Here is a 17,406-nt window from a genome sequence, read left to right as displayed (position 1 = left end):
ATAACGTCCTTGTAACCTTTGGGTTTTTTCAGTGAATTTTTAAGGTTTTTTAATTATATTTCTGAAGTATAATGTCCCTGTAACCTTTGGTTCTTAAGGTTTTTTCAATTTGATTTCTTAACTGTAACCTGTATCCTTTGAGAGTGAGTGTGTGAGTGATTACATGAGTGTCCCACTGGGTCTGTGAGTGGGTGTGTGAGTGTCTGAGTGGGTGCATGAGTGTCTGAATGAGGGTCTCAGTGGGTCTGTGAGAGGGTGCAAGAGTGTCTCAGTGGGTTTGCGAGTTCCTCCGTGTGTGTCAGTCTGTGACTGAGTGCATGAGTGTCTGAGTGGGTCTGTAAGAGGGTGCATTAGTGTCTGGGTGAGTGTGTGAGTCTCTCAATGGGTTTGTGACTGGCTGTGTTAGTGGCTTTATGGGCCTGTGAGTGGGTGCATGAATGAGTGGGTGGGTCTGTGAGTGGACTCATGAGTGTCTGAATGGGTCTGTGAGTTACTGAATGGGTCTGTGAGTGGGTGTATGAGTGCATTTGTGAGTGGGTGTGTGAGAATCTGAGTGGGTAAGTGAGTGTCTAAGTGTCTGTGTGTCAGTAGCTGGGTGAGTGACTGGGGCAAAAAGGAACCACACCTGCCCCGTAATCCACCAAGAGTCCACAATTTGTCACAAAATATCCACCCAAGTGGATTACTTTCTACTGGTTAATTACTAAGTGCACTAAGTGCTACCTCCATGGGTAAATGTTGATTACGTATTCTACTCTACAGCTGCGTAATGGTGTATGAGCAAGTGTCTTCAGTGACCTTGTGTTTGCTATGATAATGTGATTGTTCCTGGTGTGTCTTTATCCGGAAATATTTGATAAAATGAATCTTCCTGTCAAGATGCCAGCAAGACTACAAAGAGGTAAATCTCCAACAAGCAAGACAAGGGGCTTTCCTCTTAACTATATAAAGTAAGTGCTTTTTTGTTTGGCAGAGATGTCCTCATATTCCTCGGCATCAAGAACTCCCCACCAAAATCAGCAGGAAATGCGCTTGGGGCCGCTTGTAAAGCTGTGCCTTATGTTAGCAAAAGGCAGGAAGACCATTGCATACTACTAAGGTGGGCGGGGCAAAATGGGCAAAGCTTCAAGTGATTTGCACATTTGCATACTCATAGTAATTTAAAGGAATAACCATGGGCTCTGCTCTCACCAGGACAGGAAAACAAAGATAACACATGTCACAGTCACATACAGATTGCACTCCAACAGATCAATGATGCATTAACCTCCACAAAAGATTTGAGATCGTTTTTCAATATGGAATTGCAGAGAAAACACACTTGCTTTGCATTTGTCAAACCCAGAAGTCAGGATCATTTGTCCTTTACAAATGTGCAGCTTCAATGGGGGCACCTGCTATGTTTATATTTGTAAATGCCTCATGTTGTGCTTTAATTTTTGTGAAATGAGATTTAGGGCCAAAAAAGCTCTGCAAAAACTGAGTAAGGACTCCATCCCCCGGGGCCCGACACAAATCAATGGGAGAAGCTGCACGGCCCCACCCTCCCCTGGCAAATTTAGGCAGAGGTCCCCCATCCTTTGGCATCAAACAAATGGGGGAGGGGGTTGGTTGATATTGGCCCACGGACCACTACCCCCTGGTCCAACCATTTGTTCCTCAGTGCCCTGACCCCATTCAGAGCACCCAGGGTGCTACAGGACCACAGGGGGAGCCTCAAGGCCCTGTGGTCCCAACTGGCTGCCTGCCTCGTGCAGGAGCCAGCATTACTGCCGCATGCAGGGAGCAGCTAGAAATTCAGCTTCCTGCATGCAAGAGCAATATTATCATCTCTTTCCCTGACCGCAGTAATGCGGGCAGGGAAAGAGATAAAAACACCATCTCCGGCAAGCAGGAGTGGTGTGACAGCTCCCGCTTGCTGTAAGAGGAGTGCTTGATTTTGCTTGCCAAACAAAAGCAAACAGAATGTTCCAGGGGTGGCCAACCTGGGACATAGCAGGGGCCGTCCGTGGGAGCTATCCTTCCCCAGGGCCATATATGGCTCCAGGAGGGGGGCCATGAGGCCCCTTTCCTTTGTTGTGCTTGGGCTGGCACTGGGTAGGTGGTGATCCCCAGGGCCGTATATGGCTTTATTTTTCAAAAGCAATTGGCCCTGGGGAGTTGGAAGTCCCTGGGGCCCAGGGATCATGAGGACCCTCTCCATTTTGATTTATTTAGACCTAGGGGGGTGGTCCCCGAGGATTTTAAAAACCCTAGGGGGGGTCCATGCACCCCTCCATTTTTTAAATACCGCCCCAGGGAGGTGGTGGTCTCCAGGGCCCTGGGGGTCTGTGTGGCTGCCTCCCTATACGTTTATGTAGCCCTGGGAGGTTTCTTTTTTCTGCAGAGTCTCAAGACGGCTGCCGACACTCTTTGGTTGAAGTGTTGGCATCCAGTCAAAGCTCTGCAGAACTCTGCATGAGCTCATCATTATTGGTGAAGTCATCATGGTTATTGAATATATAAATTTGGTTTCGTTAAATTGTTGATAACTGCTGAATGGATTTACATCAAATAACAAAAAGCACAATCTGCAGAACAAAATCTAGCATTTTGCCAAATTATGTGGAATTCCATCCAGCAGTCCTGGCCGTAGGCGTGTCTAAAGAGTCTGCAGGAATTACCATGGGAAACGTATGTTGTTTGACACACGCTTTTTCTCAACCTCCACTTGACAGATCATCCTGAAACTTTGCATATACAACTTGAATTACTGGCACACTTTCCTTTTGAAAATTTCATGACAATTTGTCAAATGACGCCAATTTTATAGGCAAATAAGAAACACTTTTCCCATCGAAACATGGTCCTACCTATCACTGGGTAGTTCTAGATAGGACCATGTTTCCATAGGAAAAGTGTTTTTTGCTTTGCCAATATGTTTTGCGTTGTTTGACAAATCTTCACAACATTTCCTTAACTAATATGGCCCTCACTTCAGCTGCTGTCTTGAACGTTTCGGGGTGATCAAGCAGGGGCTAAGAAAAGGGGAGGGGGGGGTTGAAAAAATGTGTTTTCCCGATGTTAATTGCCGTAGAAATTTTGAACATGACTGCAGTCTGAACTGCTAAAAGGAGTTACACCAAAGTATGCTTTTTGCAATTTGGTGTAAATCTGTCTAGTATTTTTAGGGATATTAACTAAAATCCAAATTTGTATACCCAGGGGTGCGGACTCTCCACGGATCCACCCATGGTGAATCTGCTGAGACATGCACCAAAGCAGAGTTCTGATAGGCTGGTTGCACCTTCACAGAAAAGTTGTGCCCGCCATTTTACATATCAGAAAATGGATATCGGGGCTGGAATGTTGCTTGTATAGTAATTGAAGGGGTCAGGTGATAGCTTCTCTGACACCTTGGGTGTGTTCAAAATGAGGGAAAAGCGTGAGTACTGGGGTTTGAAATACCCAGACACATTTTTTGGTCACTCGTGAAATCAGCGGAGCCATCACAGGTCTCAACATGCCCCTGTGTAAATCCTTGAGCCATGTGAGAAGTTACATGGGTGCCACACTGAGTGTTGCAAAGGATTCAATGATTTGCGGAAAAACCCAACCAAATTAGGCTTCATCGCTGGAAGCAAGGAAAGGGTTAAAAATACTGACCATTTAGAAGCAGTATAACAAGAAAGAAAGAGGGAGCCCCTACGGACGTTTTTACCCCTTGCCTGCACCTCCAAGCACACGCCACTCTGTTGGGACCACAACGCCCAGAAGCTTCGCGCACCAGGAGGCGCAAACATGGATTCCCTGCGCCAGGCAGCGCTTAAAAGTGGAACCAGGCTCCCGCTGCGCAGGAGCCCCTACGGACGTTTTTACCCCTTTCCTGCACCTCCAATCACACGCCACTTTGCTGGGACTACAATGCACAGTAGCCTCACGCGCCAGGAGGCGCCAACGCGGATTCCCTGCGCCAGGCGGCACTTAAAAGTGGGACCAGGCTCCTGCAGCGCGGGAGCCCCTACAGATGTTTTTACCCCTTGCCTGCACCTCAAAGCACACGCCACTTTGCTGGAACTACAATTCCCAGAAGCCTCATGAGCCAGGAGGCGCCAACACGGATTCCCTGCACCCGTCTGAGACCGGAGGAGGCCAGGCTGGGCCATACTATTAATATCTTGACCACTGGGACTTACTAGCCTTGCTGTGTAAGGTACAGTGCAGATACTGTTATCGCCATTTTTACTGGAGAGACTTAAAATGAGCAAGCGTAATTCTGTTACAGGGCAGGGAGTTGTGGGGACACTTGATGCGTTCCTTGTGAGGGCAGAGTCAGCCCTCATCCACGAGATTGAGCTCACGGAGCTCAGATTATCGCTAGAGCCTCAGACATCCCAGAATCGATCAGTCCCTGCAGGGTTCATTTTGCAAAATAATTCTGAAGATATTCCCCCTCAAGCCACCCAGACACAATATACGGGGATAGACCTGGAAACCACTATTCCCCCTGAGCTAGCAAGTAGGCCAAGAAGGCCTAATGTAACTACTAGGGGTCAGAAGGTCAAAACAACCCAAGCCAACAGCCATGAACCCTCATCTAAAAAGAGGAAGGGTCGGGGTCCCCAGAAACAAAAACAAATATCACCAAAGCTAATGAGAGGAATATCCAAAAGTGTTGATAGAGAGTGTGAACAGGGGCCTAGCACAATGTCATTGCCCACCGCAACAAATGGACTAGCAACATGGTTGCATGAGGAGGATTTTTGGAAAAGGCTTGAGACAATGGTATCAGTTTTTTTTAATCCATTGTCACAGAAACTGAAGCTAGGCTTACTAAACTGGAGGGGCACGCTACATGCATTCCACCAGCCCATCTGGAGACATGCCCATGTAGAGGCATTGGCGCGTTGCCAGATGGGGGGAAGGGAACAGCTGTTGATATCTCTGTAATCAATCCTATAAATGGACATGCACACTATTTCAGCAAACATAGAGATATAGCTAAAGAGCCAGCCCGAACCGACCACTTAAATCAAATAACAGTACCCCCTTCATTGGAACATCCAGGGCTTCCGCACTCCTTAGAAGGCCCGAGCTCCTCATGTATACAAACCGCAAAACATTCAAATGGGGCCCCAATCTTTACAGGGAATACTGCACATAGGGATGGGGTGAGAGCTATAACACACAGAACCCTCGAAGACTAAATTCTGGAGAAATTCCCAACCCAAACCTGACCCTGCATTTACCGCCAGAAGCAACTCCTCATACGGTTGTGCTAGCAAATGTCCCGCCCTTACTCCCTAAGGTTTTTGAACACTAGTCAACATTGAGGAACAAACCAATACATCTATTGAGTGCTAGAACAGGTGTAACTAACACTCTTTTTTCGAAATTCATAAAGGCACCGAAGAGAAGGATGGGTTGGTAAAACAACTAAAACATTAGCTGGTGATTGTTTGGTTTTAACTTTCAGGTCCCCTAGCCTTGTTCATTCTATAGTCTATCCTTGATAGGGCCGGTAATCAGTCCACTACCCCGCAGGCCATAAATATTCTACCCTTGGGGTATTTTTACCAACCCCCCAGAACACAGCGGAATATTTCTTTGAAGGATAGATTCCTGGGGAACACACAGATGAGATTTAATGTCCCAGTCAGTAACCACTGCGATATTTTTCATTCACTAGAAGGTGTAGATTGAGTGACTCGTCATCTACTTGCAAGTCTGACCTAAATGCATACCGAGGTGACAAAGAGCATAAACAAAAAAACACCTCTGATCAGGCTCATAAAGCTATATGTAACCATCTGTCATCCCCAGTCTACCGAGCAGGAAGAAGAGGGCACCGGTACCATCAAGCTGATTTCGGGCGTGTCCTCTAAACCTATTGAATCCAGAACCCCAGCCCGGACATCCCCCAATAATGATAGTTTATCACCTAGCAATGTAGCAATAACCAGCTCCTCAGGTAATGGTGATAGCGTCCTTTGTAACCTTGTCTCCTGGAACATCTCAGGTTTACGTTCCAAGTTGACCAACCCTATTTGGTGTGATTTTGTATTAAACCATGATATATTGTGTTTTTGGGATACATGGTTATAGGACATAATCCACATTAATGGGTTTAAAACTTTTCACACTCCAGCTGTTGTGGGGTCTTGTGGATCGGCAAAGGGAGGGCTCTGCACCTACATCTCCAACAGGCTGAAAACAAAAGAGATAGAGATGTACATAGAGGAGACATATTACCAACTAATTAAAATTCATATGGATAGAAAGAACTGTATTGCATTGGCAAACGTGTACAATAATATACCTGCGGATAAAGTTGCAGTTATCCTGAAAACATTGGGTAATGATTTGAAATCTTTGTGTGGTTCCAAGGACACGATGTTAATTTTAGGGGGGGATTTTAACTGCGCTTTGTGCCCAAATGCTGATGGTAAACTATGTGGTCTTACAATTGAAGAAGGGATTAGTAACACACACTTTTGACATTCTACTTTGGGAGACCTGTATAACTCTATAATTGTTGGCCTTGATCTGGGTTTCGCAAATGATCTATGTGCCACACCAACTCCTATGCATCACAATTTCAATGGCAGAGGTCTGCGTACCACCATAGATTTTATACTACTGTCAAATAGTCATGCATGTAGACTTCACTCTGTTTTGGTAGATGACAACCCAATGAGTGACCACTTTCCCTTGACTCTCTCTGTAACATTGCCGATAAGTCAATCTGGTAAGGTGCAAAACACTTTTCTACGATAACTTCTGACTGCACCGTGTACCATACATCTCTGATCTCATAAAAATGGAGCCTATTCTTTTATAGCATAGGATCTGGACAAAGACAGACAAAGTTAACATGGAATAATTTAACCTATAGCCTGAAGCTGGAAGGGGCTCTAACGATTCCCTGGTTAAGGTATGGCCAAGATTTTATGCGTGACTTAGGCCATATAGAATACTTTACTGATCCGAGTACTATGCGGACGGTCACGAGAAAGGAACTAAAAAAAGAGGGTCTCCTGCTATTAGACACAAACAGAATGTCAGTTGAGATTACAAAGCCTACTGTTCAGCATAATCAGTTGATTTTAACAACTTTTAATATACAACCTTATTTAACAATGGTATCCGGTGGCTATGATAGATTTCTATTAACTAAATTCAGGCTTGGGATCTTCCACAAACTCGTAAGCTTTCCAAAAATGTATGACTGGGCCCGAGATATGCAATTCTGTCCTTGTAACAAGCATTCAGAACATTCAACCATGCATGTTGTTTTATTTTGTAGATTTTATAGTGAATTGAGGAAGGTATGGATTGTAACAATTTTAATATCCTTGGGGATCAGACTATGCCGCCCGGCTTTTATTGTATTACAGTTGTTGTATAACAAACATAGAGTTTGAAGGGTATCGATGTTTCTAAAGAAAGTACTCAGCCACAGGAAATGCATTGAAATATAAACACTTTTCATCTCGAATTTTATGATTAACTGTATATAATTCATTTTTATTTTTACTCTTTGTAATGAACTTGTGTTTTATGTGCTTTTATGATTGTCTGAAATAGCAATCGAATAAAGTTGTTTTTGACTTTGACTTTGAATGAAAGATAAAAGGAATGCTGTGATTTGCTATGTAGAACAGCACAAGTAAGAGCGCATGATGATGGGTATCCATTTTACCTGCTTTATTACTCAGAGAGGAATTGGTTTGCAGGAGTTCTGGCTGGAGATCTAGAATGAAAAAAGATGTCACCAGATATAGAAATAAAACTGGGAGAACAGCAAAGAGTTTTTATAGGTATGTTAATTAGGTTGTAGTATATAAAAGTATATTTTGATAAAACATTGTGAGTGCATGTAAGCTAAAAGAAAATGTGTACCTTCTGGAGACTATGCTAAAAGGGAGCTTAGATGAGAACTTTAATTAAAAATACAGTGAGCAGGAAAGGAGAAAGAGAAAGTGGTATACTGAAATATAGTAATGTTATCAAGCCAGCATGAATGAATCAATGTGTTTTAAATTAGGTGTGGGTGCTTGCTTATAATATGTATTTTATTAACATATAATTAGCACATGCTCACACAGTCAGGCAGGCACTTACAGATCCAGTAACACCCCACAAAAGAACTTATGTACACACTACACATATAGTTAGACAGTGACTGCACCAGTCAGTCACACAGCCATAAAACCATTCACAAATCCATTTACTCACCTATTCATCCAAGTTTGAGTACTAGCTCACCTTTAGAGTCTGGGAGGTAATGCACAGAATGCAATCTGCACCACAAGAAGAGTTTGAGGAGGACTATTTCAGCACTTTTGAAAAAGGGAAAACCCTGATTGTAATTGACCTCAGAATAAGGGCCCAAAAGCGTAGTGGGTTTCAGGAGGAGGAAGAGGAGCAGAGAAATGAGTGGGGAAAGTCTCCAGAGAAGAGAGGGGATCCCCCAAAAAAGAGACTTCTCTATGGGAGATGGTGCAGGAAGTATTGTCTCCTTCCAAACCCATTCCTCTAAGGACCTCAAGGACAAACTGGTTGAGTGGGACCTGAGGCCACAGCTGGCCAAGCTACGGAGCAGAGCAGTGAAAAGGTAAGATAAGAGAACCTTGGACGAGAAAAGAGTCTTGCTGTCTGGAGTGTTAAGGAGGTACACTTGAAGGTTAAACAACTGTTAGAGTCTTGCAAAAAAAGTTATTAGCACCACTACTGTTCTCAGTGCAGAAAAAATAGTTCATATGGTCAGAGACTTGGTGCCTGACTTTAAGGAGGGCTTTGATTTAGATAGGTTATGTTTGGCATAAGAAGTAGCTGTAGTGGTACAGAGTGTATTTTAGGAGGATTGTAGAGATGACTTTGAAGTAATATTTGTGTTAATGGGACAGGCAAAATGCTGTCTCTCGAGAAGGGGAAGAGGTTGAGGTATCCCACTATGATAGAGGTCTTTGTCAGTAAGTGTGAATTAACACCAGGGGAGTGCAGGTTGACATTCAGTGTTAGTCAGAAACTGTGACTACTACTGCGAGGATTTTGTGGGGAAGTTTTCAAATGTTTATTAAAAGTACTGTTCCTTTTTAAGAAGGTGTTTCTAATAATTTTATACTTTTTTCAAATTGGACTGAGAAGAAGCAACTTGAGAAACCTTTTATTCAGACATTTAGTGGAGTTCTATTAGCTTGTAATTCTTATACAGTTCAATGGGATCCCCATAATCTCTTTTGAATGTAGTAGATGGATACTGCAATGTTCATATATTTTGTTCAGGTCTACTTCGATCCACTTTTTCAAACTGTCCACTTGTAGGCAACATTTTTTCCATCATGCAAATTCCATGTTAGAGACGAGCTGCATCTTAATAGTACACATGATTTGTGTGTAAGACATAATGTAGCGTTCTTCACCTTATTTACATCCACTAGTTCCTGCCAGATATGGTTGTTTTTTGTGGGCACACCATTCACTGGAATAACAAGTGGTTCTTACAAATCTTTCTCTACAAACACAGTTTCAATATATAAAGGAAAATACATTACAGTACCTTTCAGCCGTTTCCAAAGTTCAGTGGAAGATACCTTTAAAGCTACTGTTCCTAAATTTCACATCATGTACTTAAACTCAACATCACGACGATACCAATACTCTTTCGTCCCAATATTTGCAGAGATAGAGTAAACAGACAACAGTACTGCAAGTACATGGGGGTCTTACTGTATCAATTTAATCTTGGCAAATCCTTCAATTCCTACTTCACCTTCATTTATGTTCAAAAGCATATCTACGCCTCACTTGTACCTCTTCACTGATCGCTTATTCTAAATTTCTAGGAGTCATTTCCTATGGTGCTACTTTTTGTTGCAAAAGTTCATGTTTCAGTGTGTTTCTGTATTTGTAAATAGTTAAATAAGTTATACTATGTTTGTTTTCTAATTGTTTTGTTTAAATTGTATTGTAAGATGTTAAAATATATACTTGTAACGTTATAAATATATTTATTATTAGGTTAATCTTAGGGTCACACACATACCCAGACTGGTACTCATATATGTACTCACACACCTATACAGTCATTCACATAGGTATAGTAGTAGGAAAAATAGAGCAATATAAGACATTTTCACAGTGGTAACCATGTGGCATATTACGCAGTGAATAAACATTGCACTTAAATATTCACATGCTGCTGGTATTCGGTTGACTGCCGCTGATAAACATTCTACCAAGGGTCCTTTAGTGGTGGAACATACTGCTGCACTTAGTCTATCATGCGTTATTCAGTTGTGCACCTTTTCATGAATTGCTTTTAGGTGCTTCCAATCAGAGCTTTTGCCATTTGAATACTTGTTGGCAGTGCTGCTGAGTAACTGTATGCTGCAGATATTACACCTCATTTATTTAGCTGATACCTTCTTTTCCTCAGAAGTATAGTAAAGTGGTACCAAACATCACTTTCTTTTGTGCTGTTGTAGAGATATACATACATGTGTTTGAAAATATTGTGTAGAAAAGTATATTTAGAACTAGTTAATAATGGTTAATAATAGATACGTAAGTGGTGTTATGCTTATTTGTGGTGAATGTAATCCACAGTGGGCCTGAATCATGAAGGTAAACTTAGATGTTTGGTCTAAACTTAGACCAAACGTCTACATTTATGGCTTTGGGAATCCACAAAGGGCATTTACAAGACTATCTTAAGGTCCACACTCATGGCGGATCTCCACCCTGCGTGTTGACATAAAGAGAGTACTCGTAAATGCCCTTCGATTACCAAAGTCGCAAACTTAGATGTTTGGTCTAAACTTAAACCAAACGTCTAAGTTTCCGACTTTGGCAATTCACAAAGGGCATCTACAAGTACAATCTTAATGTCCACTCGGCCCTGAGTGTAAAAGAAAAGATAGTACTCGTAAATGCCCTTTGTAAATTCCCAAAGTCGTAAACTTACACCTTTGGTCTGAGTTTAGACCAAATATCTAAGTTTACTTTTGTGAATCTGGCCCAGTGCTCCTTAATTGCAATGCAATAGTTTGCAGATTTGTGGGGTTTTTTCACAATCTTTATGAATGTTTTTTTGCCACTGTTCTATGATATATCCTTAAAAAGTACACTGTTTGCTGTGTATGTGTGAAAAAGCTGAGAATAGTAAAAAGGGAAAATAAAATCATTTTTATAATAATATATACATATACAGTATGAGACATGTCTAGTTATTTCTTAGAAGTATGTCTTTATGCATTGTTAAAATGTATAGTTTCTTTTGTAATTCTATTAATTGTAAAACCAATAAATAGTTCTGTTTTTTCTATTTATGAAGATCGATGACACCAATTATTGGGGTAATGTACTTTACTAATTAGTTCTTGCACTTCTGTTCCTTACCTTTAGATTTTGAGGATGCACACCCAAGGACAGATTGCTAAAATTAGTAAAACATCTAGCACACACCAGTACAGCAACTCATAAACCTAGCTACACAGAGACAGAGGTACTAACAGACACAGGCTCATGCTGATAGAGTCACTGACACACCTAGACACACATCGATAGAGTCACTAACACACCCAATTACACACTGATACAGGCACTGACACATCCAGCCAAATAATAATGCATCCAATAACAGACCCAGACACACACCGATGTACATGCCAACACACACAGGAACTTTTCAATGCAGATACTAGCACACACAGGCATACACACATCCAAACACACACAAAACAGTAGAATGCACATGGGGAAGAACGTGGCTGGGAACACAGGAAATTGGATGCCTAGAAGGGCCTGAACTCTTGGAGGGACCTCCACCCCAGCCACCAATGGTTCAACCATTAAATGCAGGTACAAATAAGCTAGATTTTGCATGATTTCAAGACCATACACAAGCCACTAAAATAATTTAAAAGAACTTTAGCACAGCCCAGTGATAATGTGAAAATCTATCAAGAAATGACATTATTGGCCTACAGTTGACTACATCTCAAGCCTATATAATCACACACATGGGCAAAATCACTAGGTAAAGACAGAAACTCCAGGTGTCTACCATACTAAATTCTCCTTTTCCCTTACACTATTATCAATTAATCCCCACACGGACCTACTCTGCATCTCTAGGACAAATTGCAGGCCATTCAGCAACAAAGAAGCTAAATTTAAGAATAACTAAAAAGGAAAAAAATGGCTCATGCCCTTCTTCAAATATCGAACATTTTGAAAAGTATAGCACTGAACATCCTTCATTTTTCCAAAAACATGCAAACATTTTAAGAGTGAATGATCAAGGATGTGTGATGCTTATGCTCAATAATTCAAATGCAAAATATGCCAAGGCTTAATAAATTACAGAGAAGAGTCTTCAGGGCAAAAACAGGAACTTGATAGTACATGTACAGTAGCCTCACTCTCTATGGCATTTTCCCTGGAAGAAGAGAAAAATGGTCCACTAGGCTATACATTCATCTCAAAATGAATTTGCAAGTTGATTTGCTGGACCTAATATTAAAACAATAGCTGCTCAGGTTCAGTTCAATTTCATTGTTGTCCATGCTTCCCCAATAGGATTTTTACCTGAACGAAATCTAGTCTACACAATGTCTAATGGACTAATCTCAGGCATTACGTGTCATATCCATCATTAGAACAGCTGGAAACTACATGAGATTATACCAGCATAAAATACATTTTGTCCAGGCCTACCCTTGACCAAGGATGGCGTTTTATTTTCCCCTCCACCTTCTCTAAGGGGGTGTTTTTCTTTAATGTTAAATTTTTGTAATTTGCCATTTGCCATCGTTCAGAAACAGTTGCCTCTCAAAATAAATATGTTTTCAATGAAATTACATTTTTTTTTACTGTTCTCAATGAACTTGCAATTTTAAATTGCTAAACAAACAGAAAATTACAAAATTACTACTCCCCACATTCATCACAGTAAAGTAGGAATATCAAACCATAACCACCCTATGCCTTTCCCAAGAGCAAGATGGTATTAGGTTTTTCTGGTGAACCTTCTCATTAGTAATGAGGAGGAATAATAGAAATTTATATTAAGTTCACATAGAAAATTGAGTTTATTGTTCCATTCAAGACAAACGAACCCGTGAGCACATGGCTCAAGTAGTGCCAATTCAATGTTTGTGGTGGATGATTTTACTGCCTACTCCTTTTTAAGGATCTCAATGCAACTTGTAGTAGCTAATACATTTCCTGTTTGATTCGGTTTTCCTCTGGAATGGTTTGTGGCACCAGTTTTCCCCCTCAAAAGCACTCTAATATGTTTTGTAATTGTTAGACTGTCAGCTTCTTTAGCCCTTTGCCTTGTTTACCCAGCCTGCCTTCACTATGGAACCAGCTCATATTTTTCTTTCTATTGTGGTGCTGTTCCGGATCTGACTTTCATGTCTGGTGTTGAGCTAGGGCATCCATTAGCAAGATCTAATTGAAGATCCTATCAAGAAGGAACTCTGACATATGTCTCAATTTAGGCTTTTAATCATTCTATTCTTAAGGCACTTGCCAGCGTCTTCCATTCCTCAGTGATTCCTACTAATGTGTGATTTATTTACAAGGGCAATTTGATCCTTCATCTAAGAATGCTAAGAGTGTGTGTACGGCTAGAACCAGTTTTAAACAATGTACAGTATATCAAATAAATATACAGTGCTGCTGGTTAATAATTCAAATGCAGAAATGGAAAATATCTTGAAGTGTATTTTTGGCCTCTCTGTAATTAACATTGTGACCGTCTAAACGCTCAAGCAATTATGCTCATATTGCTGTTTCTCTGCACTGCTTGCTGGCTTTTCTTAATTTCCTCTTTGTTATTAGAGAGCTTTCATCCGCTTTCTCTTCCCTACTTTCCAGTAGCCTGATATTTTCAGAGTTGTGCATTTTTTCCCATGGTACCACGGTGCTCTATCATATCATCTCCCATATGTGTCTTCTAACCTACTTACATACTCCATTCACCAAACTCTTTCCTGTGCATTTCTTCCTGTACTCAATGGCTCTCTGTCTTGTACCCTGGCTGTATCATCCTTGTCAGTGGTCAGTCTCATCTCCCTGTTACACCATGCCCGTATGCCCTGTGGAGCACTTGAAATGGGCTCCAGTCAGCTCACCATGCCTTTGATCTGCTGGTTAAGCAGATCTTTCATGAGGTCAAGTAAGGCTGGGTGCCTCGAGTCTCATCTGCTGTCTCTTTTCACTCTCCCCAGTCATTCTTGAGAATCCAATCTCTCCCACCCATTGCTTATTGGTTCTGTTCTTCACTCCTCCGCACGTGCAGCGGTCCCTTTGTTGTCTATTGTTGCTCTCCAATGCTTCTCCAGCTCAGATACAAGAGGCAGTGCTTTGCTGCCCTTTTCTGTCTATGGTTGGGGTGGAGTAATTGGAGAAAAGGCAGAGCGCATTATTCTGTCTTGTTACGGCACAGTGGCTCCCCACTGTCCCCATGATCTTGCCAATCACTCGCACAGCCTTGCATTATCACCAATTAATTGTGTGTCACCACCTTAAAAACACTGCACTGCATTCCCACGGTCCTTGACATCAACTGTGGTGCTTCTTTCCACTCTGTTTACAGGCCTCGGTGCTCCCTATTTAGCACTGCTCTCCTGCCACTAAAACTGTCACTTCGGAGTCAGCACTTACTTATTATAATGGCATAATTGAACATTAGGCCAGATACTATTACAGGAGTTCACCGAGGCAAGTTTGCCATGTTACCTCTCTGGCTACAGCCCCCACAATTACTTTTTGATTTAGTAATTGAATAGCTAACAGGAGAAGAATACGTTTCTTTACTAATGAGGACTACCTTCCAAATTAGGAAATAATTTTCTTGCTTGGTTTTCGTATAGGCTGCCCCTGAAGTGGGCCCCACGGGCAGGCCCCATAACGACTGCTGGGGACCACAAATAAACAGTTTGGGCTGCTGCGGCCCACCCAAAAACAAAAGAGGGGGCTCACCCCCATATTTACCCCCTACAAAAATGTGCAACAAAAGTGGTGCGAAAAATACCTGCCCAATGGAGGGGCCAGGTGAGGTTTTGAACTGCCCAATGGGGGAATGCCGCCGCTGACCAGGAGGGACAGCGGGGGATATAAGGGCACCGCTCCCCCAGCACAGCTCACTTCTTTCATTTCTTGGAGCTGGGGGAGGGTGGTGCTCACTACAATTTTGGAGATGCCTTACCGGAGACCACTGCAACAGAGGAGCCGCCAGCCCAGCATCATCAGGGTGAAGCAGCGGCCCCCAGCACACTCTCGAGGTTGGAGGTAGAGGACGCCCTCCTCTCATGGAGCAACAGCGGAGGGTCCAGCATCACCGCGAGCCCAGCATCAGTGACTTGAGGAACGGTAATGTTGCCACGCCCTCCCCCTCGCATGGCCAGGCCACAGAGGGACCATTGAGAGGCACGTAGTAGTGGAGGATGACTGCAGGGAGGCCAATACCTGGAACAGCGAGTCTGCATGCCCGATTCCCAGCCAGGAGTCCTCAGGGTAGCAAGGAGGTAGGCTCTAGCGGGGGACACCAGCGCGGTGTGGCCAGCCTCGTTTGCAGCAAGTCAGTGTGTGGGATCCCAGTCAGGTGTATGACACCGGAGAAAGGTGATCTGCTTAAAGAAGCCACGCCCCTCTGCTGGAATGCCCGGCTGGGCCTAGGAGAAGTGAGAAATTTAAAGGTACGACTTATAGAGGTCAATTGTGCACTGCTGTGGTTAGCGTTACGTTTCAAAGTCTGTGCCGTGCTCCAGGGTATCACTCCCTGCTTCGGAGTGTGAAAGTATCAAACAAGAGGTAGCAACCCCACCACTGTGGGGTGTCTCCCCGGGCACTGGACTGTAATGGAATGAGCTTATCGTAGTTGTCAATGAATGCGTTACTCGATTCTACGTTGAGTGTTTAAGATTGTTTTAATTTCACAATCAAATCTTCATTAATCCATGGAAAACTTCATTTCCCAAAATGCAACATCTTTTTTCACAACATCGTCTCAATCGACGTTCCAATGCATTTCGGCGTAATGCCTTCGTCAGGGAACATCTAAAACAAAAAGTTTAAGCTGTATATAGTGATACAAGAAAGCTATACATGATACACAGTCCTAATCGCATACATTATAAAGATGTTAATCGGGAGGTATCTGAATGTGTAAACATTTTATATCAGTTAAAGGTGCATTAATGAACTGCATAGCAACTGTAACGGTGGCGTGTGTGGAAAATGTGTCCGTGTGTGGATAAATGACGTTCCTGAAGCGGTTGCTAATTTAGTAATTCTAACAGAAATCACTATTTTTAAATAGAACGGTTGTTGGAGATTAAAATGAAAGTCTACGGTGCCCACTATGAGTGGTTGATAGTAAGTGTCGAGAACTTACCGGTGCTGTGAACCGTCGGTACGCTCAAGGGTTTTCCGTGAGTGTGCAGCTGATTCTGAATCGCTGTGTGTGAATATTAACGTAACTGACGTGCTTGCGTGTGAGTACTAGGAGTCGAAAGAGGACTGTATGAGTGGGTGAAAAGGGAGAATAAAGTTATTAGAAAAAAATTATTTAAAAAAGTAGCGATATCGGGCGTAACAAAATGGCTAGTAATGTGGAACTTGGTGTGTAATGATACCAACAGTAATTCTATTTGGATGGTACAAGTGGTGAGTTCACAAATGTCACAATCAATCAATGATGAGGCGGCAGCCTTCCGATATGGTGCCCACGGGCAATGTCACTGGTAGATAAGTAGGCTGATAGGGATGTTCATGATTTATAGGTAGCATGAGAATTCCACCCTATCATTCATACCATGCGGGTGTAATGAATTTAAGTGGTAAATCCAGTAATTTTCTCTTTGCAGTAATGAGGTGTGATTATCTTTACCTTCTCGTTTTTCCACAACCTCTAGAATGCAAGCTTTTAGTTGACTGTTGTGATGTTGAGCTTCAATGAAATGGTGGGCTACCATTGATTTGGTTTGTTTTGTTCTTATATTGCTCTTGTGTTCATTCAACCGAACTTTTAATTTACGTTCTGTTTGGCCAACGTAGACTTTCCCACACGGGCATTTTAACAAGTAGATTATGTTGGAAGTGTCACAGGTGGCTGTCACTTGTAATTTGATTTTATGTCCTTTCATGGGATGCGTGATGTAAGTTCCCTTAATACTATTGTGGCAGTTGCTGCAATTCAAACATGGTATCGTGCCTTTGTAGGTAGCTTGTGGTGTCTTTGTGAAGGAGTGTTTAATGAGTTCTCCAACATTTTTACCACGAGTGTAAGCAAATACTGGCTCAGAGGTGAAGATGTTTTTAAAATCCTGTTCCAGTTGTAACAAAGTCCAGTGTTTTTTGACTGACCTTTTTAAATGTTGACTCATGGTAGAGTATTTGCTAACGCATGTT

Source organism: Triturus cristatus, chromosome 1_2 (assembly GCF_964204655.1).
Source record: "Triturus cristatus chromosome 1_2, aTriCri1.1, whole genome shotgun sequence".
Lineage (NCBI taxonomy): Eukaryota > Metazoa > Chordata > Amphibia > Caudata > Salamandridae > Triturus > Triturus cristatus.
This window is presented reverse-complemented; position numbering follows the sequence as displayed.